Source organism: Ambystoma mexicanum, chromosome 3p, assembly GCF_040938575.1.
Source record: "Ambystoma mexicanum isolate Mex_15411 chromosome 3p, UKY_AmexF1_1, whole genome shotgun sequence".
In the NCBI taxonomy this organism is placed as follows: domain Eukaryota; kingdom Metazoa; phylum Chordata; class Amphibia; order Caudata; family Ambystomatidae; genus Ambystoma; species Ambystoma mexicanum.
The window spans coordinates 734,469,996-734,493,641 of NC_090925.1; the positions used below are offsets into that span (position 1 = coordinate 734,469,996).

Genomic DNA, 23,646 nt, shown 5'->3' on the forward strand with positions numbered 1-23,646 from the left:
GGTGGCAGGGTCATACCAAGAGTTGCACTTGGAGGTGGCCTTCAAACGGATCCTCGTGACAGGGGCAAGGACATCAAGGGTATTAGTGATAGAGAGATGCAGGTTAGAGAGGACTGTTTCAGAGTGTGAGTCAGCCGAGGCGTAGGAAAGCCTTCAACGAAACACGCTTCATGGGCCGGATGGCCGAGAAGGTGGGTGCAGTGCTGGGGTCGGCTTCACCTGGGGGACAGAGTGTGTCAGGTGGGAAGAGAGAGGAAAGTGGTTGGTCCAAGAAAGAGGAGTGGTGAGAAGGTTTGAGAGAGGGATGACAGATGAGGTGAGAACTTCCAGGGTGTGCCTGGCAGGGTATGTCAGGCCAGAGGGTAGAATAGAGAGAGAGTCGCAGGGCTTGCTAAAAAGCCCTGAGGCGGGGTCAGAGGCATCCAGATGGATGTTGAGGTCTCCAAGGAGGAGAAGTTGAGAGGTAGGGGCAAGAAGAGAGGAGGAGAGGTCATCCCACTCAGAGAGGAAGGGGGCAACCTGGCCAGGTGGCATATAAATGGTGGCCACAGTAAGAGAGGCCAGGAGAGATGTAGAGCATGCAGATCCGGCATTCAAAGGAGGAGTAGGCCTGCATAGGAATGACAGAAGCAGGGATCCACTCCAGAAAGATCAGAGCTACACCTCCTGGGCCGTTGGTTCTGGATTCTGAGAGGATCTTGTAACCATCAGGGAGGAGATTGTCAAAATTTGTGACAGAGCTGGCCGTGAACCATGTGCCGGTGAGACTGAGGACATCCAGATCGAAAACGTTGAGGAGTCGGCAGATGTCAGAGGAGTGTTTGACAGCAGAGCGAGAGTTGGGAGTAGCGACATGGAGCAGATTGCCATATTTGAAAGACTTCCATGGAGGGGTACAGGCAAGAGATGCGTCCTGCGGAGGTGGTAGAGGGGCCGAGAGCTGGCTGAGGAGGAAGAAGATGGCAGAGTAGACTGAGAGGATGGAGAGGGTGCCAGAGAGCTGGCAGAGGTGCCACAGGGGTGTAGGTAGGAGTAGCAGGAGAAGGAAGGAAGCTGATAAGACGTGGGAAATGCCCATCGAAAAGGAGGAGATAGGGCTGAGGACCCTGGACCAAGACAGTGACATTCTGCTAGACATGAATGATGGTCTTGGAGAAGTGGAAGATTTATTGGACCAGAGGGACAGATAAGCCAATTACCCTGAAAAATTAAGCTCTATTTATACTTGAATGACACTAACTTTGCGATCTTCTGGATTTCTACAGTAGGTTTTTCAAGAATCAAGGAGCTTGACCCGAGAAGGGTTGCACGCCAACTGTAGCACGTCTAGATTAAGGTATACAAAGAGACAGGGAACCCTTTGAACAAAGTACTAGTACGAATACCAGGGTATTGTCATATCTTCCATGAGGGCGGCACCTTTCCATGAGGCCAGGGAGGAGAGGCTGCTACCCGATATTCCCCCAAGGGGAAGTACTCAGCGGGTGGATCTCGTGGGAAGGGAAATAGTTCATAGGAATGGTGACAATGGCCCTGTGAGAACATGGCATTCATCCAACCCTTTGGTGTCCCCATCTTCCTTAAAACCCACTCAAGTTCCTTTGGACCGCACACCACTATTTGTTATAGTTTAGTATAGGACATCCTTAAAAAACACTGGAACGAGGAAGAGAGAGACTCACTTGAGCCTCGGGCAAAACATCAGTGACGAGGAAGATGAAACAAGGCGGCGAGGGCCCACTGCGAAAGCGACACATGCAGTGCATTTGCCAAAAGGCAAAGCTAATGATAAAAGGGAAGAAGGACTTACTTGGTTGCCAAGCAACCAGCCCTGGAGGAGCAGGGAAGGAAACGCTGGTCCCATTCTGAGGAACCCAGAGATTGGAGGCCGGGAGGTGGACTGCCACAGGTAACGGAGGTCTGAATGAGGCGGACCTCATCGGTGGCAGAGACACAGGAAGCAAGTCCAGTGAAGACCGCCCAAGAACAGTGATGCAGGCAGCCGCCAGCGAGAGAGAAACGCCAGAGCTGTGGAGCCGCGAGGAGAAGGCACAGAGCATGGCAGGGGCGAAGAAGCAGCGCTTCAACATCAGAAGAGACCCCAGGCCGCCCTGAGAGTACCCAAAGGAAGCGGGGGGAGTCAAGAAAGAAAATCGGACACAAGTTAACCACGTTTTTGGTTAAAGACTTGTATTGAAAATAAAAGGGGTTGGGAAAATGCCCCTCTGACCCTGCTCCAAGAGGAATTTACCTACTTTAACCAAAAACTAAGGATTTGTCAGTGTCAGAATATCCAAAATGAAAACTGTCCTGTGCCCAAAGTTCTATTCTGACCCTCACACTAAAACGAAGATCTAAGGTGAAACAGGAAATGTCTTTAACCTTTGAAGGTTTGGGAAAGTGTTCACAAAAAGAAGAATAACTGGCTTCCAACATATAAAGGTTTTGCAGGGATATATGTCCTTGCTCCAGAGGATGGTTCCCTTCCCCTGGATTCCTCCTGGTTCTCTGAAGATACACATTCAACAGTTTCTTATGCCTTTCTTGCCTGTATAGGCGCATTATAAATGCCTTATCACAACAATATATCTGAAGTTTCACATTCAACAGTTCCTTATGTCTTTCTTGGACCACAATAATGTTGATGTAATATTGTGTCTCTTTGGAACATCTGGTTCCTACAATCCTTTTCTAGTCCAGATATTCCTTCTCAGGACCTCTTCGGTTAAACTACTCAATTATTTACTCAATCCTGACATTCCTTCTCAGGACCTCAAGGTTGAACAACACAATCTTTCACTTTTATTAAACAACACAGTTCTGGTTGCCTGGTATTCTCTCCTGCCAGGTCTTCCCACGTTCACACTCTTGGAATGGTTGCCTTGTGTACTCTACTGCCAGGACTTCTTATATTCACATGGGTTCGATGCCCTTTTCCATAGTCGCACACACACTTTGTTTTGAAATATGTGTTCCGGATATATAATCCAGTCCTGGATTTTCCGTTGTTTGCACAATTTGCATCCATCTGCTTGTAAGGATTTTATTTGCAATTTTTTTCTCCTCTTAATGTCAAGTTCCTTCTCTCCTTCTCTCTCACTTGTTTGTTGTTCATTCACTTGCATTCGGAAAACCTGACACGCCCCGGGGTCCTCGCAGCCTCTGGGACGACTCACCAGCATTTGATGGTGTTGCTGTATGCTCCTGCGGTCAACCAGAGAAGCGCTTTCCTCGGCTTCCCTCTCACTACCACCTCTACCTGGTTTCTTCGGGTCTTGCAGCTTCCACTTCCAGCATCTTCTTCGCTTTGGGCTCCTCTAAGGAAAGTGCTGCTCTTGATCACCCGCAAACACCGGCTCATGGCATTCCTGCAGCATGTGTTTCTCGCTCTGCAGCTGTCTCCTTCGCTGATGCGCCGGCTGGCTCCACCACGCTGGTACTCATCCTTCGGTATTGTGTGAAACCCAACATTATTTCCCTTCCTCCTCTAGGGTCCTCAGGAATTGTGCAAGGAATACCTGAGGGAGACACATGGTATCCCCCATTTCCTCAGGAGTCAACATTTCTCAAGCCATTATTGGTAATTGCAGGTCATACCTGTGTCATCCCCCTGTTAAACACCACTTTGATAGGGAGACGAGATGCTGAAGGCCATAACCTGTTAAATGCTGAGAAGCCGTGGATTACGAAGGCTGACAGTGCAAGCTGGCGTGGCATAGGCTCAATGGAGCTGGTGCCAACGGAGGGACGGAGGCATGAAAAGAGGCCCTGCCCTACTTGATTCAGAGCAGTGCTCGTTCTTCCGCAGCGCAGGTAGGAGCACAGGAGTGTCCTGGGGCAGAAGAAATTCCCCTAAACACCAAGAGATACATTTCTGGTAAGTGCAATCAGAGGAAAGCCTGTAGAGAAAAATCAGTCATGTATTGTTTTGAGAATACAAAGTCTCTGATACGGCCCCCATGAAAGCACTGTACAGCGAAAGGTGCATCCTGACAAAAGGAACTTTTTGTTTATTTGTTGAACTTCGCAAAGAGGGGCCTAGGCTTGGGGAAGGGGACCTTGAAAAGCCTAACAGGAACTGTGTCCTTTTGTTTGGAACTGGAAAGATCGAAGCTTGGGGAAGAGAACCCCAAGAGGCCCAGAGACATTGGGCCTCATAAGAACTCTGGCGCTAAACCATGGTGCTATTAGCCCCATTCCGAGGTTGGTGGGGCGGTAATTCCCCATGCCGCCATGGCCCTTTCCCATTCCCATTTTTGCCCCATAGGGCTCAATGGGAATGGGGAAGGCACTAATTACGGTACCGCAAATTGCGGTACCGTAATTAGCACCAAGGTCCCTACTTTAACAGCTGGTAAAACCAGCCGTTAAGGTCGGGTCCCGCAAAGGGACCTCGTAATTAGGCGCTAATTGTTTAACGGCGCCGCAGCCTTTTACGGTGCCGTTAAACACTTAGCGCCTGGGTCATAATGAGGCCCATTGTGAATTCTATTGACTTGCTGGGAAGAACAAGGTAGACTATAACAAACTCCCGGTTAGTTCCGTGGGCAATTTGCCCAGAACGGAAAGGACCCCAGAACCCACCCAGGGGAGGGCTCCCTGTTCACGGCCCAGGGGTTATGTGAGCCGGGTAAATGAGAATAGATTCCCTCAGTATCAGCCATATGAGACCAGGAAGGGTTTTCCCTTAACAGGCTCTAACCTGATACCAATAGGGAAGCCCCTTATTCCAAATACAAATGAAATGGAAGTGAACATTCAGGCTAGTGGCAGTCGTCCTTCTGTGGTAATGACCAACGTTCCCTAATTAGTTGCTGGACAGCATGAAGATCACGAGAGCCCAAAAAACAAATGCATATATTGGATTAGACATATAAAGGGGTGCCTATCGGGTATTCATGGTGATATCACAGCATGCCAGAGGGGGAAATATGTCATGTGCTACTCACACCTGCCTGCTTGGCATCTATGGAGCCGCTGGTGCCTCCACCGCCTTTAGAATGTTCCACTCTTTTCTATCTACTTCCTGTAACTCCGTTCTAGTCTTTTCTGTCTCCCTGTTGCTGTTCCGTATTTAGCCACGCCCACTTTTTTGCTCACGCGTTGCAACCCATCGCTTTTCTCCGGGTTTACGCGCTAGTGCTGCTTCGTGGCTATTCCCTTCATCCTTTTTGCCATTTTGGCCCTTCTCCCCTTCTCGGGTCTTGTCCCGCTCTTCTCTGTACTTGTACCCTTTTGTTTTGCATCACTATCCTTTTTGCCTGTTTGTTTCCCTCCTGTTTTGTTTCTGCCTTTCTGGTGCTCGGCTTCGGCTGGGTCCGCCCCTCTAGCTTAAACCTTTGCTCTTTCTATTCTCTGTTCCTCGCTCCCTTTCTCTCCCTCTGCCTTTATTCGTACCTACCGGTTCCCTTACCGCACGGTACTTCTACAGTCATTCCTAGTTTTCAGGTGCCGCTTTCTACGTAGTTCTACGGGTCTTACCTGCTTCTGTTACTGTTCTGTTTTCTTCTACTTTTGCTCCGGTTCCACTCTTTGGCGGAACTTCCGCTTGGTGTTCTTACCTGTCGCCAGGTCCCTGGATAGGCTTCCCATTCCACATGGGGAAGAAGTGAGCTGTTGTCATCTTACCCAGATCTTTCCTCATCTTACTGTTTCTACGCTGGACAAGGAAATCTGGCTATCTAACTCCATATCAGACTTCAGAGACTGGATCAAACTATTGAACACTCCACAACAAGGATTATCCTAATACCGAGAGAGGTTTTTTTTTAGCTACTGGCTTTTTTCCTCTCGCTGGCGCTCTTGGGAGGGGGTCCTTTGTCCTTTTGTTTCACCAAGGTAGCAGAGTGGCTTCCACCCGAGGGAGGCCGTATCTCTTCTCAAAAAAGAAACCCAAGGACCAGAAAAAGAAGGGTCGAAAACAGGAACTCACGCCGGAAGATTCAGGTGAGGAGGAGGGGGTTCTGGATGTGAGTTTCACACAGGCCAAGAAAGTCAAATTTGACAGTTTGCAACGCCTGATCAGACCCACAATGGCTACCGCATAACAAGTTCAAGAACTACTCACTGCAGTGCAAGGTCTTTCTCAAGAGGTTCAAGCCCTCAAGGCAGAAAATGCCACCCTCAGACAGCTGGAAGGCAACCGAGACCAACCACAAACTGAGCTTCCTCCCATGTCCTTAGCTTCCGGTAAATATGATGGTTCACCGCGCAAGTTCAAGGAATTTATGGAAGCTTGTATTATTCATTTCACTTTTTCGACCCCAAACATATGCCTCTGACCAGGCCTGCATAGGGTTCCTCATATCTAACCTAACAGGGAATGCCTTAGCCTGGGCTACCCCACTGGTCACCAGTGCCAGTCCTTTGTAACAGGATTATAGCGGTTTCACTGCACAATTTAAAGAGGCGTTTGAAAGACAAGAATCTGCTCAGGTCACTAGCAAACAACTACTGGATATCCGTCAGGCGGTTCCGACTTATTATGTTACATCTCGATGTTCAAGCGAGTCGCCTCAGAGACCGGATGGCCAGAGACTGCTCAATATACCATATTTCGGCGAGGGCTCCAAGAAGATTTGAAGGATGAGCTGGCTCAGGTACAAAGACCCACCACATTGACAGATCTGTGGTCCACAGTTCTGCAGTTGGACTTCCGTCTCTCTGAAAGACGGTCTGAAAGGAGAAAGGGTTGCAGTCTTTTCCTTCCTCCCGATCCACCCTTTCCGATGCTCCCCTCACCTTGTCAACCTAAAGAAGAACCAATGCAAATAGGAACCACTCGAGGCCCCCTAACCTCAGAAGAACACAAGGCGTAAGGACAACAATCTGTGTATGCATTGCGGCTCCGACCGCCATCTGTTGAGGGACTGCCCTGAAGTCCCGCCTCGACAGCCGGGAAACTCCCGTCCTCGGAACTAACAGGGACAAGTTTCCTAGGGGAATTTCCCAGTCCCTATGTCTCGATGTCAGTGACTGCCAAAACAGCCTCTGAAGACAACCGACTTATGGTGGTTGCCATACAGCTCTACCTTAACCAAGGAAACATCGATGTTCTGGCACTTATTGACTGTGGAGCCGCAAGATGCTTTATGGACATAGTATGGGCCAACAAAACAGGCATTGAAAGACTTGAAAAGGAGGAGGATCAAAAGATCGAAGGAGTTAATGGCAAACCCCTGAACTCATGACTTATCACTCATACCACTTCCTCTTTAACAATGAAGGTGCTGCAACACACCAAGACCATACGATTCGATTTCATAACGATGGCTCATTTCCGTGTCATTATTGGAGTGTCATGGTTACAAAAGCACAACCCCACAATCGATTGGAAAAAGAATCAGCTGTCTTTCACCTCCGACTACTGTCTTAATTCATTGTTACGCTCACATGTTCTCTGCGGAGACGTTGGGGCACGGTTGGAGCACTCCCTCGACTTGGCTCCCCTGGATCGGCTCTCTCCCCCAGCTGCTGTGGAATCATCTGCTCTGGATGCTGATATTGCCCCAGAGAGAAGATGAGGCAATGAGAATGGCGTGGTTGGTGTCGTGAGTTCCCTCGACCCTTACGTGCCAGAACAAAGTGTGCAAGCGTTTTCCCATGCAAGCTCACCTGTTTTTTAATGTTGAGCTCTCCGTCCTGCTTCTGATAGCAGGGCCGTGTAGAGTGGACCTAGTTGCTTCACTGGTCCGTGGAAGTGGTGATCCAGACCAGCTGCGACCAATCACTTAGAAGGTGAGTCTCTTGGCCATGATTATTGTTCGTTTATTGTAATGTCTTTTGCCGTGATTGTAAATAGTAATTCTTGAGTAAATGGTAATTCAGACAATGTCTTTTCTCTTCCCTATAGGAGTGAAGATGGCTGATCGGAGTGGTGGAGCTAGTCTGGTGGTTCCCTGGTGGAAGATGGAGCCCTCAAATCAGATGGTAAATTGGGCTTTAAGATAGAACTCCAGGCTCAAGTATGGCGCGGCCAAGCGTTATTTATTTATGTGACTTCTAACCTGTTGTGTTCTTTTTCCTTTGCAGGAGAAGTCTGGCGGTGTCGAGCGGAGTCTGGGTGCTCGGAGGCTGATTCGCAGCGGCAGGATGGAGGTACCGCGAAGATGAAGAAGAGAAGTGGAGCTCCTGAGTAGCTGGACGCCCGATTAGGGGAGGACAGGTTCAAACTCTGATAGCGACGGGAGTAAGGTAAGATGTGCGCACAGCGATGGAGAGGCTGGAATCAGGTAAGATGCGCCTTCAGCGATGGAGTAGCTGGAATCAGGTAAGATGCGTCTGCAGCGATGGGGTAGCTGGAATCAAGTAGATGCACGACGAGATGAACAACAGCTAAGGACAGCGGTAATCGTTACACTGCATAAAGCAGAATAAAGCGAAGCGCCAGCGTGAGGGTGGGTTGGCCTTAAATAGGCTGGCCCCGGCCCTCCCTTTGGCCGCGCCTTGTGGCTCCACCTTGCCACTTCCAGAGGTTCTTGCACGTGCCCTCCAATGATGGTCTATGGCCATGCGCCTCAGGCACAAAGTGTGCAAAGCACAGTTTTCCATGAGCCTGGAGCCAGAGGCACCAGGACTGGGTCCATTTGGACCCTGGGCGTGAGGAAAACCTGGGCCCTTGTCCAGTGGCCATGACAGCCATGCTAACCAGAAGCCCACTACACTACTGTTAAGGCGGTGACAGAATCCTCACAGCCACCAACGAACCTTGGGGTGCACGCCATACCTATTGACCTATGCGAATACAGCGAGGTATTCCAGGATAAAGATTCCCAGGAATTGCCACCGCATCGGCCCGAAGATTGTGCCATCGATCTTGTCCACGATGCCCTCATCCCCTTTTGGCAGATGTTTTCCCTCTCTCTCGAAGAGTCGAAGAGAAGGAGGTACTCGGGAAGTGTCTAGATTCCAATCTGCACAATGGACTGACCCAGCCTTCACGTTTCCCAGCTAGGGCTTCACTATTCTTTGTCCCAAAAAGGGATACGTCCAACTAAGGCCATGGATAGATTATCGGGGACTCAATCGAGTCACGATCAGAGACAGATACCCCATGCCCCTCATCAAAGATGTCCTGGAAGCCGTGCAGGGTGCAGTGGTGTTTTCCAAACTAGACCTACGACGGGCTTATCATCTGCTACATGTCCGTTCAGGAGATGAATGGAAAACCGCTTTTAGGATGCCATTGGGACACTGAGTACCGAGTAATGCCATTTGGCCTTGTTAACGCACCTTCCATTTTTCAAAGGTTCATGGACCGTCTGTTTTCCTGTTTCAATGCACCATTGTCTACCTTGACAATATACTGGTGTATTCTACCTCCAAACAACTCCAAAAGGTACATCTTCGCCAAGTACTTCATCGACTGAAGGAAAACCACCTGCTGGTTAACCCTGAAAAATGCGTCTTTCAGGTTTCTTCCGTACATTACTTGGGGTTCATTCTGACTGAAGCTGGGGTTGAGATGGATAAAAAAAAAAAGTAGAAGCTATACTACACTGGCCGGCACCGGTCTCTGAAAGACGTTCAGAGGTTCTTAGGACTGGCTAATTTTTACCGTAAATTCATTCCTGGATTCTCCGAGATGGTGTTACCCATTACCAGCCTATTGAAGAAGTCATCAGCCCCGTTTCTTTGGTCCAAAGATGCCAACAATGCATTTCAACCATTAAAAAAGGCTTTCTGTTCTGCTCCGGTGCTACGTCAGCCTGACCAAGGACAGCCATTTATTATAAAAGCTGATGCCTCTGCTGCGGCATTATGCGCAGCCTTGTTACAGGAACATGACAGTACTGAACATCCAGTGGCGTATGTATCTAAAACCCTTTCTTCCAGTCAGACAAACTATTCAGTCATAGAAAAAGAGTTGCTCGCCATGAAAGTGGCTTGTGAAGAATGGTGCCATCTCCTGCAAGGTGCGGCTCACTCCTTCATACTCAGGACAGACCATAAGAATCTCAAAGAGATCCAAAAAATGGAGTGCGTCAACTCACGCCAGGCTAGGTGGGCACACGTCTTCTCTCAATACGACTTCACTTTAACCTATCTGCCGGGTTCTAAGAACATACTCGCCAACGCACTCTCCAGGATACCCGTTCCTGGTCTTTCCCTTGATCACCAGCTGGATCTTAGTCTTCCTCAACGAAGAATCATAAGTTCCGTAACCTCCTTTCTTGAAGAGGTCAGCGGGGCCACGAGTAATTTACCGTTACCACCTAAGATTAAACCTCAAGACATACTCCGTAAACAAGACGGTTTGTACTTCATCAAGCATTGTTTGTATTTGCCAGACCACAAATCCCGACTGTGCGCCCTCAAATGGTGCCATGACGACCCAGTGGCAGGTCATCAGGGAGTACTGAACACCACCGATCTTCTCAAGAGGCAATTTTGATGGCGTGGTTTAACTACAGAAGTTACTAAATATGTACTTTCTTGTCCCGTCTGCTGTAAGGCGAAGTACAACACCCAGAAACCTGTGGGATTCCTGCAGCAGGACCCTCCCCCTGACAGACCATGGAGTGTGCTCACCACTGACTTCATTGTGGATCTCCCGCCTTCCGATGGTTGTTCCTCTGTTATGGTCACTGTGGACAGCTTCACTAAAATGGCTCACTTCTCTCCTCTGGCGGTTCTCCCCACTGCAGCCGAGATTACCTCTATTTTTACTAAAGATATCCTCTGTCTCCATGGTTTGCTGGAGAACATAATATCTGACCGGGGTTCACAATACACTTCACGCTTTTAGAAAGAACTCTGTGAGAGATTAGGCACAGAGAGGGCAATGTCTTCGGGGTACCATCCTCAGACCAATGGACAAACCGAAGGTTAAATGCTTCACTGGAAAAGTACCTGAGATGCTATATCAACCATCAACAAGATAACTGGGTCGCTTTGTTGCCAACGGCAGAGTTCACATATAATAACTCCTGACATAGCGCCACCAAGCTTAGCCCTTTGTACTGTTCCTATGCATTTCACCCCAGTTTCTTACCGTCTTCCAATGCTCCAGCTTCTTTGATACTGTAAGGGATCTGTTACACCTTTCCGATCTTGGTCCTGGTGGCAAAGAAGGAAACTATGTGGTTCCGCCTTTTGCTATGCGTCTGCAGAAACGACTAAGTCAGATGATAACAATCTCAGCGGTATAGTTGTTCCACGCTGTCAACGAACGTCAGAGGCGAATCACGTGATCCCTTCACGCGGTCACCTGACGCCAGCGGCACGTCACGTGACATCATATCAAGACCGAGGACTCACTTCTCATCGCGTCGCTACTGAATTGCATGACGCTGCGTAAGTTCGAACTCTAGGAATCCTTTCCCAAGTACTTACGATACTCTGCCTGTGCTTACCGTTCCATTTTATCACCTTCTACCCAGCATTCCTTTGCAGCGCTCTCTTCCTGTGACTCTTCCGAGACAGACTTCTCTTATATTCTGCCTTACCCAATTACATAGAGGTTTCCCGGGTCATCTAGGCTCAGAATCCCTTCAGGATCCTCAGGGAGGCTTTTTATTTCTGCAGTTGCTGCTTCCTTACCAGCATTCTGACCAGGTTAGTGGATACTTATATATTTACCGTCAGTTGTGGGAAGATTATAACAGTTAGCGACGCCTTTTTTCCCCTTTGGAAATGGAGCAGCAAATGCAGCAATTGATGGCTGCAATGCAATCCATGTCTCTAGAAATGCAAGCCCTTAAACAGGACAACGCCCAGTTGAGGCAACAGGTTGCCCAAGCCTTTTCTGAGACCCCTCCAGTAACTTTAACCTCAGGTAAATATGATGGGGACCCTCATAAGTTAAAAGAATTTCTTGATAGTTGCACTGTCCAGTTTACATTCAAATCCCGATTCTTCCCTACCGATAAGGACAAGGTGGGTTTTCTCATCTCTCATCTAACGGGTCCTGCCCTTGCTTGGGCTACTCCTTTAGTCACATCTGGAAATGCCATATTAGACTCCTACCAGGCATTTTCCAACAGTCTTAAGACCATGTTTAGTCGACAAGAAATTTCTGTAGCCACGCAGGAAAAACTCTTTGATCTCAGACAAGGACACAAGGATCTTATGACGTACATTACCCAATTCAAACAGTTGTCTTCCGAGACGGGTTGGCCCGATTACGGGTTACTTACCCTCTTTCGTCAGGGACTCGCTGAGGACCTGAAGGATGAGGTTTCCAAGGTTCCACGGCCAGCAAACTTGGCAGAAATGATATCCCTTACTATGCAAATAGACTATCGTCTTCAAGAACGCTCTCTGGAAAAGAAAAAGGCGTCACTAACTGTTATAATCTTCCCACAACTGACGGTAAATATATAAGTATCCACTAACCTGGTCAGAATGCTGGTAAGGAAGCAGCAACTGCAGAAATAAAAAGCCTCCCTGAGGATCCTGAATCCATTACCGCAGGAATCCCTGGAGGGTTCAGAGCAACAGTCACCATTCCTTGACAACGCCGAGTAATCATTATCTCTAGCCCGTAGTTAAACCAGATTAACACCTTTGGTAAGAGCTATTCTACTCTTGTTTACACTGTCTCTCTCTTCCGACTATTTCTGGTTACTTATCTGTCTTTTCTTTCATTAGAATCCGAGCTACAGTCTACAGTTCAGAGGTACTACGCCTAGGCAACCCGTCCACCGACAAGACCAGCTATCTACGCATCCAGGGTTTTATTCCCCAGAGGGTTTCCCTGGGGTTCGTGTTCTTTCCCTGCTGGGGTTACATTCCCAGGGGGGGGGGGGGGGGAGTTCAGGATCCTCAGGGAGGCTTTTTATTTCTGCAGTTGCCGCTTCCTTACCAGCATTCTGACCAGGTTAGTGGATACTTATGTATTTACCTTCAGTTGTGGGAAGATTATAACAGGATCTCTCCGACAAGGCAGCTGTTACAACCAAAATGCTAGTCTTTATTGACTTTTGAACAGCTTCAAGTTATAGCAGGTAAAAGAAGAAAAAATAATAAAGAAATTAGTCTTTTCAGTCAGGCTTTCAAGTATTCCTTCTTGGTGCCTGGGAGGCAGTCCTTGTAAGCTTCCTTCTGGAATATGGACTATATCTGGCTTTAGTCCTCGTAAGCCCAATGGTAAGAGGCTCCTGCTGCTTCGCTTTCCAGTCGCTTCTGCAAAGAAGTGGAGAATTCACCATTAGTCCTATATCTCTCTCTGGTTTATATAGGGGCTGGATACTTCTGGTCCAATCAGAGTCCTTTACCCAGCTAAGTCTTGATTAACCCCCCAAGCCCTGCCCCCTTCCTCCCTTGAGGTCGTTCGCCATGATGCACTCCACCCGCGTGCCATGAGGTAAGGATTCTGGTGTGTATTGGGGCTTTGTTGTTCCTTCTTTTGGGGAGTGTTATACTTGACTATTAATTGTCTTTGTGGCAATTCATATGGGTTCTCTGCCCTTTCCCGAGCCATGGTTGTGTGTCGGCGTGCCGTCTTGATAGCACCCAGACCTTCCTTTCTCTGCCGCGTGCGGAGTCGTTGGTCATATTCCTCACAGGGGTTGCATATCGACCACACAAAACGCGTGTCTCTCTCTTGTCGCGGAGCACAGGTCAGGCTCTGTCCTTCTCCCTCCTTGTTCGCCTGGGTTCTGACCACAGCCGCGCTCTTGATTCCAATCACCTCCCTCCTCTGTGCGCAACCAACTGTGCAGTCACCCGCAGACGTCTTTGGTTCGAACTGGGAAGCGAGCCGGCCGCATTCGGCACCCCACCAGGTCTCCACCTCGGAGTCCACCTCCTCCTTGCCGATCCATGCGCTGGGACAGATAGTCAGGTAGAATCTGAAATGAGGAAGGCTTATGTACTGTCTTAAATGAGAACGCCTGTAGTGTGAGGAACCATTGGAGGACTATTTGATTAGAATCTTTATGAGTCGCCAGCCATTGCAGAGGAGCGTGGTCAGTGAAAACCGTGAAGGACCTTCCTAATAGATAGTATCTTAGGGTTTCAATGGCCCATTTGATGGCCAGACACTCCTTTTCCAAAGTGGAATACGCCTTCTCGTGTGGTAGAAGTTTTCTATTAATAAAGGATACTGGAACTAAGTCCTCTTCTGTTCCTTGAGATAATACAGCGCCTAGTCCTATTCCAGATGCATCTGTTTGTACAAAAAATTGTTTTTCGAAAGTCTGGACACCTTAACACCGGTAAAGTGGATATTAGGGTTTTCAAGGTTTTGAAGGCCTCTGTGGCCAAAATGTCTTGTACCACGTTACCCTTATAACTGGATTTTAGGGCCTCGGTTAAGGGTCCTGCAATGCTAGAAAACATAGGAATGAATCTTCTGTAGTATCCTATGAACCCCAAGAACGCTCTTATTTGCTTCCTGTTGCTGGGCCTCCACCTTGTCTACTTGAGGTTTGATGACTCCACCTCCAACCATGTATCCCAGATATTTAGTTTCTCTGGCTGCGAGGATGGTTTTCTTTGGGTTAATGTGTAACCCTGCTGTACTTAAGGAGGAGATTACTTTCACTAAATGTTCCAGGTGCTCCTCCCATGTTCTGCTGAATACAATAATGTCATCCAGATATGCCGAACTGTATTGTGTGTGTGTGGAGCCAATACTTTGTTCATCAACGCCTGAAAGGTTGCTGGGGCACCATGTAGACCAAAAGGCAATACTGTGAACTGGTATAAACCAGTTGGCGTAGAAAACGCTGTTTTTAATTGATCTTCTTCACGCAGCGGAATCTGCCAGTAGCCCTTCGTTAAATCTATTGTACTGATGTATCTTGCTGTGCTGAGTTGTTCTATTAGCTCATTAATCCTTGGCATGGGGTATGCTTGAAAGGTGGATATGGAGTTGAGTGTTCTGTAATCCATACAGAACCTGGTGGACCCATCAAGTTTAGGGACTAACACTATTGGTGAGGACCAGTGACTGTTGGATGGTTCAATCAGCCCTAGACGCAGCATCTCTTCGACTTCTGCTTGTATGGCTGTTCTTTTTGACACTGGAAGTCTGTAAGGTCTTATTCTTACTGTTTGGTTTGGCTCTGTGTTGATCTTGTGTTCCACAAGAGTTGTCTTCCCTGGATAGAATGAGAACACATGGGCCAGGGGCTCTAGGACTTTTCTCAACTCTTGTCTTTCTTCTTGGCTGAGTTGAGATCCCCAGTTGACAGCCTGGAAGGCCGTATCTGTACTTGTAACCTGTATGTGATTCATCCCCCGCTTGTCCAAGTCGGCTTCTCTCCATTTTTTTAGATGGTTGCTATGATAGATCTGTTGTTTCTCCTTCCTTTCTGGTTTTTCACCTGGTAGTTCACTGGACCGACTATAGCTGTGACGGTATATGGCCCCCTCCACTGAGCCAACATTTTGTTGGATGAGTCAGATAATAAAACCAGGACTTTATCACCAACTTTGAAGGATCTCACTCTTGCGTTCTGACTATAATACTTCGCTTGGGATAACTGGGCTCTCCCCAAGTTCTCTCTGGCCAAGTCCCTCAACCTTGAGAGGTGTTCTTTCATTTCGATTACGTAATCTGTTAGATTGGTTTCTTCCTCTTGTTCTTTCCACTCCGTTTTTGCAATATCCAGTATTGTTTTGGGTTTATGTCCGAACAACAGTTCAAATGGAGAAAACCCCGTGGACGACTGTGGTGTGTCCCTCAGGACCATTAAGACCCACTGAAGTACACAGTCCCAATCTTTTCCTGAAGGGGCTGTTATTTTTTTGAGCATGGCTTTGATTGTTTTCTTATACCTCTCCACTAGTCCATCCGTCTGTGGGTGGTAGATGAAAGTTCGTAGGTGTTTAATACGTAACTGTTGGCATACCTTCTGCATTATTCCTGATACAAAACTGCGACCTTGGTCCGTCACCATTTCATTAGGCAAGCCAACTCTAGAAAAGAATGGAACCAATTGTTGACACACCTGTTGGGCACTTATTCCTCTCATAGGGAATGCCTAGTTGCATAATCTACCACAACCAGTATGTATTTATGTCCGTGACTATTCGGTTACAAAGGGCCAACCAGGTCCATACCAATTCTGGAGAAAGGTTCTTTTATTAGAGGCATTGGACATAACAGAGCTTTTTGTGGTTTATGGGGGTTGGTTTTCTGACAGACCAGGCACTCCTCACAGTATTTGGCCACTTCCCTGTACACTCCTGGCCAGAAGAACCTTTTTAACAACTTCTGTTGAGTTTTTTCTTTACCCAGGTGGCCCCCTACTACATCATCATGGGCCAATCTTAACACTGTTGTCATGCAACTCAGTGGCACTAGTAATTGTTCTATTTCCCCTCTATTCGGATCCATTGTTATTCTATAAATAAGCCCTTTTTTTATTTGAACCAGAGGTATGCGGTTCCTGTGTCTCTATCGGGCTTGGCTTGCTCTCTGGCGATTTTCAATGACGGATCACTCAATAGTTCACTCCAAAATGTTTTCATGCCATCTTCCGGTAACCAATCAATTACCCCTAGTAACTGGCTTCATTCTCCCCATTGTTTCTATGCCTCTCTTACTTCCCTTCTTGTTTTCTTTAGGTGGTTACTGGTACAGGGGTCAATCTCGCTCTGTGCATAAGGGGCACCTTTTAACCATTCTGCTTCATTAACACACTCCCCAAACAAAGGTAAATCTGTCCCCAACAACACCTGGGCTGGCAAGTGTGGCATTATGGCAACCCTCATTCTGGTGTTAACCCCCTTGACCTCCAGATCTACTTCCTTTGATGGATACATTTTTGTGTCCCCATGTACACACTTAATTTGTATAGGATATTTCCCTGCCTCTTTAAAATCACTTACTTCCGGTGTTATGGCGGTCTGTTCACTTACGGAATCAAGAAGACCTTGTCTGGGTGTTCCATCTACTCGTACGTCTACAAGATAGGGATCTCTTCTCCGTCTGAAGTCTCTGGAATGGACACATCCGATTTCCATCGGTTCAACTTTTGGCTTCCTCGGGCAAAATCGGGCTATGTGCCCCCATTCTCCGCAGTCGAAACATTGAGGCTGCCTGTTAGCGGTGGGCCATGTTGGGCTTTTTGCTTCGGTGCGACCACTCTTGTTTTCTGTGGTTACAGAACCTCGGCTTATCGGTTTCTGAAAGACTGTGGGTGTCAGGCGGCTTGGTCCGGCTTTTTGAAAAGCGGAAGCAATGTCAATGGCTTCAGCGAGTGTTGGACGGTGGTGTTGCCTTACCCAGCGTTGCATTGCTGTTGGCATGGCCTCTACAAACTGTTCAAGTTTGATTTTGTCCATGATTTCTTGCACTGAACTTGAGGCTGGCTTTAACTATTTGTCACTAAGATCATGGATTCTATAATAGAATTGTCTGGGCATTTCGCCACTGCGTAGTCTGGATTCCCGTAACCTGGTTCTGTAGGCTTCTTCGTCAACACCCATCCTTTCTAGAATGGTTTTCTTTATTTCCGCATATGTAGCATCACCTGCAGGCTTAGCAGCCTGATATGCCCCTTGCATGGGGCCTGTTAGTAGGGGAGCGATGAAATGGCCCCATTTGTCCACTGGCCATTGTGAATTTCTCGCCACCCTTTCGAAGTTTGTAAAAAAGTATCCTGGGTCTTCTCCTTGCTGGAATTTTTGTAACACATTGGCAGGGGCTATGGAAGTACCCCTGGTTGCTGCCATCGTTTCCGTTATCTGTTTTATGGCATCTTGGGCTGCCGCCTGTAGTTGCAAAGCCTGCTGTAGAGTCTGTCAGTCTGTGCTTGATGTGACTGAACTTGCATTAATTGTTGGAGCTGTTGCTGTCCAGCTTTGAGGGCTTTTATGATTGCCTCCATGGCGTTCTCCGATCCCACCGCCGCCACCAAAATTTGTAAGGGATCACTCCGACAAGGCAGCTGTTACAACCAAAATGCTAGTCTTTATTGACTTTTGAACAGCTTCAAGCTACAGCAGGTAAAAGAAGAAAATATAATAAAGAAATTAGTCTTTTCAGTCAGGCTTCCAAGTGTAAGCTTCCTTCTGGAACATGGACTATATCTGGCTTTAGTCCTCGTAAGCCCAGCGGTAAGAGGCTCCTGCTGCTTCGCTTTCCAGTCAGTTCTGCAAAGAAGTGGAGAATTCACCATTAGTCCTACATCTCTCTCTGGTTTATACAGGGGCTGGATACTTCTGGTCCAATCAGAGTACTTTATCCAGCTAAGTCTTGCTAAACGCCCCCAAGCCTCGCCCCCTTTCTTCCTTGAGGCCGTTCGCCATGATGCACCCCACCCATGTGCCATGAGGTAAGGATTCTGGTGTGTATTGGCGCTTCATTGTTCCTTGTTTTGGGGGGTGTTATACTTGACTTTTAATTGTCTTTGTGGCAATTCATATGGGTTCGCTGCCCTTTCCCGAGCCATGGTTGTGTGTCGGCGTGCCGTCTTGATAGCACCCAGACCTTCCTTTCTCTGCCGCGTGCGGAGCCGTTGGTCATATTCCTCACAGGGGTTGCATGCCGACCTCACAAAACATGTGTCTCTCTCTTGTCGCGGAGCACAGGTTAGGCTCTGTCCTTCTTCCTCCTTGTGTTAAGAAAGGAAGAAGGCAATGAATATGGCAAGGGAAATGTGCACGGAATCACACAGTGAACAACTTTGAATCTAACAAAGTGCATACAATACCCAAGACTCGTGTATACTAAAACCCAGGAGTGCAAATAGAGTGAAACAATAATACCAATGTATGAAAAGGGATGTGGGGTAAGCACTTAGAACCTCCTTATGACTGAAAGGAAAGTCGGCAAACTCCTTACCCACTATGCTATTACAGATACTGACAGCGCTAAACCCACGTAGAGGGCAAGCAAGGACAGGATCTGTGAGCTGACACTCTGGATGATACTGAATAAGGAACTTAGAAACAGTACTCACGAGGACATGAAAGACCACTTGAATGTCAGTAAACCCACAAAACCCAGTTGATGAAACAGGGACCCTGAAGGCTATAACAGCAATGGGTGGAGGAAACTAAATACATAAGACCCTAGTCAAGGGGCAAGTAGGAAAAGTGATTTTAGAATAGAGAGGAAAACAAAAGGCATTCACACAGGGACTAGTTACAACAGCACCCCACACCTAATAATCAATGGGAAATAAATGTAGAAGTGCAATGGAAAACATGGAATGAATCCCAATAGAAAGTAAGGATCAGGAGCAGGGAAATGATATCACAAAAGGAAACCTTTCCCACCCATCCAAGGAGAAAAGGCAGGAAGCTAAATCTATAAAGGGAAAGACTAATGCATCAAGTTTTTCAGTAGCAAAGGACAGCATCAAAGAAACAGAGAACACAGGCAAATTGGGCAGCATCAAAGGGTAAAGCACAGAGAAAGGCTGCTTGCAGACAGAGGAAGACAGAAAGGGAAATCCAGAAAGCAGAAATCAATTAAGCACATAAATCCGAAATCCAGGGCAGAGGAACAAGAAACAGGAACTAGGAACTAGGCACAAAAGCTAGGAACAAGGAACAAGGGACCAGTCACAACAGGAACACTGCAACAATGACCAGTGCTGGACTGAAGTAAACCGAGGCTTTTAAAGCTCCTTAACGAGCACACCCCTCAGGTGTGCCGCCTGCTGCACCTGCAGCCACAGGTGTTGCCTATCCTCCACCCAACCTTGTCCTGCAAGGGAGGAGGTGAGGCAGTGAGCCAGGCATTCTGGGAAGTATAGTCATTAGATTAACGTAGCATGCTGGCTGCCAAAAACCTGGAATGGGTTCCGGAAGGGAAGTAACTTGGAAAATAAGGTTTTAGCGCTCCCAATCCGTCACAGCACTGTAGCATAAGGTTCGGAGGAAATGTCCAGTAGGGAAAAAACCCCAAAACATGCCCCCAAGTGACGGGAACGGGAGCGAAGGGAGCGAGCCGTGACACTATACCCCTTCCCACGGCCGACTCCAGGCGGCCGTCACCCGCACCAAACATCTTCCTTCCATGACAGGAGCGCTTTGTCTTCGGAGGTGGCACGGACGGAAACGATGACCCGCGGGCAGAAGCAGAGGGACTAGAATGAATAGAATCAGGCCGCAGTCTAGAAGAGCCATAGGCAGGTTTTCGGTGAGGAAGAGACTCATGGGTCGAAGAAAGGCATGAAGGACTTGCAGGACCCGAAGCAGAGTTGGAAGGTCCAGGAAGCTCAGTCTCTGGGAGCGAACACTCATACATCATTGAGGAGGGAGGCAGGCTGGTGCAACATGCTTTAGACAATGGTAGATGCTCTGGTAGCCTCCCTGCCGAGAGCGGACACACAGGAGGTGAGAAAATAGCAGGTTTCAGGAAATGTTCATGTTCAGAAAAAGGTGACGGCCGAGGTAGAGGTTCGGATCTTCTCCCATCATCCATCTGGTTAAAGGCCTGTGGTTGAGGGTGACCAAGGTTCGACTGCATCTGTTCCACGCCTTGGGGGCCTGGAAGTCCAATGGGTTGTACGAGGCTGGCACTCTTGGTGTCAGTCATGTAGCCACCTTGTTGCACGTGGGATACAACCGCAGGGACTTTTGGCATACCGATAGGAGTGATAGACACAGTACTTGGTACATCAGGCACACTCGCAGCAGGAGCAATAACAGGCACATCTTGAACTGCAGCAGTCATACCCTTCCTTTGGCTACTAGCACCCGGATGGTGCAGCAGTTGGGGGGCCATGCCCGTCCCTCCCTCAGGCTCATGTGGGATCCGGCAACAAAAAGGCTGTCAAGCGGCTGATCCAAACCGGCCCCCAAATACGAACCATCCAGCCCGTTATCCTGGTCGGCTACTTGTTCGGTGTCTGGGCCATGGCGGATGGTATCAGTCTCCCTCTCGTAACACTCCAGGCAAGTCCAACGGCCTTGCATGTAAGGCCCTCCGAGTCGTGATCCAGCTTGATGTTTCTGAAGAGAGAGCTGGCAGAAGTCTCAGACTCAGATGTTGCATGTTCGGGAGGCGCTGATCCTACAGTCAAGCAGTTGGGAGAATCAACTTGTGTAAAAGGCAGGCCTTCTGGTGATCCTCCTGAAGCATAAGAAGGGCAGGCTGGACGTTCATCCGTAATAAATGGTTGGGATTCAGGAGGTAACTGTGAAGTAGAAGAATATGCAACATGATCAGAAAGAGTAGACAGGTGCACATCCGATATTGGCAGCGAGGCTGAGCAGGATACAGGTCTCTCATGAACTGAAGCCAAACTAGCAGTAGGCTCTGGGACCGAAGACAGACACTCAGGTGTGCTACCGAAGGCTCCATGGCTGAAGGATAATCCGCTGGAAGAGTCACTGTAGCCGAAAACAGGCATGTCAGAGGAAATTCTGAGGCTGAGGGCATGCAAGCTGGAGCCGTCTCGTTAGCTGAAGACAAACTTGTCAAGGTCTTTGGCTCTGACCATGTACATGGTGAAGGCTCTTGAGTGACTGGCAGACATAGCAATTGTTCATTGATTGAAGACACGTTTGACAACGATGACTGCAGAGCCGTGGACTGGATAATTGAAGAGTCAATAGTTGTAGGAGGACAGACTGAAGTCCCAGAAGTCGACAGACACATTTGTGGCTCAGGAATGGAAAGCACCTTTAGGGCGGCTGACTCCTTGGCACCAGTAACCAAAGACTGAGCTGTACCCCTGCCGTCCCTCTCCTTAGTGGATGACACAGAGTCTCTTCCTTTGTAGAAGTCAAAATCAACCAGAGGAATCACCAAAGTAAAGTTTCTGTTAATCAGGATTTCATCAAATGTCCATTCCTCTGTCTTAGCTTCTGAAAGTGGCATATTAACAATCAACAGTTCAGGAATTGCCTGCCGGGTCTTTGGTTCAGTATACTGTGGAATGAGTCCATCAAAACATGAATTCTGTACTGTCTTTGACTGTTCGTTGTGACAAAAATTGGCAGAAGGAGGAGCGAACACAGAGGTAGCATTGTTTTCCACATCAGCTTGAATGTCTACTTCAGTCTCAGCAGCTAGATCAAGGGCAGAACCTAAGCCTACAGTAGTGACTGATTCTGTGTATGCCACCATCGTGGATTGTGTTTGGAAATCAGAAGCATGTATGTGTTCAAGCTCAGAATTATGGCAAACTGCTACACAGGAAATCTTAGGTAAAGGAGTAGCTTGTAAATCCTCATCTAACAGCAATTCCTGACAAACGGTAGAACAATTGTCAGAACCTGTTCCCTGAATAAGTGCTGTGCTAGAAAATAGACTTTCACTCCCAATAGATTTTACATATTGACAAGTATCATGACCTACAAAAACCTCCGCACTCAGGGACTGAACAGTATTCACTTCATCAACGGATAAAGTTTGAGGTGTATTCAGAAAAGACTTTAAGGTCTTATTCTCCTCTTGTAAAGTAATGTATTCTTGTTTTAACTCCTCAAGTTCAGCTTTTAGCATGCCCCGCCTTAACTGTACATCCCTATAAGTAGGCACAGGGGAAGGCATGGTGGCATCAGGGCTGGATCCTGCCCTAGCCATCCGGATGTGCACTGATTGTACATTGTCATTTACTGCTTGCAGGTTGATCTATACTCTCTCTTACCGACTTGGTCTGTGTTTCCCTTAAGCAGACTACTGACATCGGACCTCTTGGCATTAGGGACTACAGTAAGTACTTGTGCAGAGGAGTAAGCAGTAGACTGAGGGCTGAAAACAGAAGATATGCAATGAACCCCTCCATTCTTTATGTTTGAATCATGAAACTGTTCAATCTGAGGTAAAGCACAACCGGAATCATGGGGTTCAACAACAGACGTACTCGTGTGTAGTAAATCTTGCAGTGTGTTGTTTTCCGCTGCTAAGGCTTGTGCGGACATAGAATCTGGATCAAAATTAAAGACAGAACTAGGATCAGGCAATGTACGATGGGCCATCCTGTGGGAAAAATACTTTGCACGTAAATACCCATTTGTAACAAGGAGTTCATTTAAGTCAGGATCAGTGATTTGATTGTCACAGGTAAACTTAAGGGAAGCTTTCTGTACAAACTTGTTAGTGGCCTTGCTGCCTTTCTTTCTTAAACTGGCCATATTCAAACGGGAATAACGGCTGGTCATTCTGTTAAGAAAGGAAGAAGGCAATGAATATGGCAAGGGAAATGTGCACGGAATCGCACAGTGAACAACTTTGAATCTAACAACGTGCATACAATACCCAAGACTCGTGTATACTAAAACCCAGGAGTGCAAATAGAGTGAAACAATAATACCAATATATGAAAAGGGATGTGGGGTAAGCACTTAGAACCTCCTTATGACTGAAAGGAAAGTCGGCAAACTCCTTACCCACTATGCTATTACAGATACTGACAGCGCTAAACCCACGTAGAGGGCAAGCAAGGACAGGATCTGTGAGCTGACACTCTGGATGATACTGAATAAGGAACTTAGAAACAGTACTCACGAGGACCGGAAAGACCACTTGAATGTCAGTAAACCCACAAAACCCAGTTGATGAAACAGGGTCCCTGAAGGCTATAACAGCAATGGGTGGAGGAAACTAAATACATAAGACCCTAGTCAAGGGGCAAGTAGGAAAGGTGATTTTAGAATAGAGAGGAAAACAAAAGGCATTCACACAGGGACTAGTTACAACAGCACCACACACCTAATAATCAATGTAGAAGTGCAATGGAAAACATGGAATGAATCCCAATAGAAAGTAAGGATCAGGAGCAGGGAAAATGA

General features: G+C 47.6%; 1 protein-coding gene across 3 annotated transcripts in view; it reads right to left on the reverse strand.

The window, feature by feature from the left end:
* Window positions 1-23,646, reverse strand: part of RUSF1 (RUS family member 1) — a 525,229-nt gene that overhangs the window by 293,598 nt on the left and 207,985 nt on the right. The window lies entirely within an intron of this gene.